This window comes from Fukomys damarensis, unplaced genomic scaffold (genome assembly GCF_012274545.1).
Source record: "Fukomys damarensis isolate Sample0158 unplaced genomic scaffold, DMR_v1.0_HiC HiC_scaffold_8, whole genome shotgun sequence".
NCBI lineage: Eukaryota > Metazoa > Chordata > Mammalia > Rodentia > Bathyergidae > Fukomys > Fukomys damarensis.
The window spans coordinates 21479150-21480414 of record NW_022900920.1 but is presented as its reverse complement, the minus strand read 5'-3'; the positions used below and the strand labels follow the sequence as shown (position 1 = coordinate 21480414).

Sequence of the window (1265 nt, the reverse complement as noted above, 5' to 3'; positions counted from 1 at the left end):
AAACAAAAAAAAAAAAAAAAAGAAGAAGAAGAAGAAGAAGAAGAAAGAAAGTACTATTGGAAGCATTTAGTTTTCAAAATGTGATAGAAACTTAGAGCTTAACAGGAAAACTGGAACCTTTATACTTTTACATTTTACAAACAAATGTCTTGTCGCGCGCACCTCGCCAGCAAGGAGCACGCAACACTCAGGATTCTTCTGAAGCACGCTTTATTGGAGGTTCTTCTACATTCTTCAAGATGGTGGAAAGACCCCGAGCCGGATGCAAGCCTGCCTTTATATCCACCCGGGCGTCGTGGCCTGTTTCTATTGGTCAGTGCCAGCCTGCATCATTCTGACGAGCCAAGCGCCTCATCTGCGCAAGCACAAACCACCATCACCGGCGGACTCAAACCCGGAATTCATGTAGGGCATGAAGAACCCGGAAATAATGGCGCGTGACATCTCCCCCTTCCTTAAAATATCTAGAGCTCAGGAGGAGCCTGTCAGCCACCCCGGCCGGAAGGCGGCCGAAGCAGGTATTCCATGTGAGCAACTGTTGGATCACCTTGGCTCGTGCAATGAGGAGAACCTCTGAGCGGTGCAAAGGCTGATCAACAAGATTATAAAAGGACATGCCTGATTCTGGTGCAATGGACTAATCCACAGAGTGCAGAGGCCATGTCCAAGGAGGTGGAGAGATGTAGGTATTTGTGGCCTCTGAATGAGCAAGGCATAGGCAGATATTGACCAACGTTCAAGCTACTATTGTAAATTGGCCAACCAGACAGCAGGCGAGTATCCAGCTTCAAGGGCAGTGAAAGCTTGCATCAACATGATATTATCATTTTGTCTCTGTCGTCTCATCTTACATAACCACCAAAATCCCAAAAACACTGCCAAAGCCAACAAAGCAATCATTGATCCCATTCCAGCCCAATCCTTCAGAATAGATACAGCACTTGCAATCCAATCAGATATACCTTATGCAAAAACAATGCCTACTCGGGTAGAATTAACATGAGCAATGGCTACTCTCAATTGTCTAACCAATTGATCAAAACGTCCCGTCCAATTTGATGTCAAATATATAGAGAGTTCCTAGCTAACCATGGAATTAATGAAAGTGATTCACTTAGGCATTTAGATCTTGGATGCCAAAGTGAAAATATTTATATCCTCATATACTTAGTTGGAAAACAACTTATACCTTTTTTCATATTAATCAATGAAAATATAATCAAACACACACACACACATACATACACCTCTCTCAATGTGCTTAT

General features: G+C 43.1%; 1 protein-coding gene across 1 annotated transcript in view; it reads left to right on the top strand.

Annotated features, from left to right (window-relative positions):
• Atrnl1 (attractin like 1) overlaps positions 1–1265 on the top strand; it is a 656020-nt gene that overhangs the window by 436537 nt on the left and 218218 nt on the right. The window lies entirely within an intron of this gene.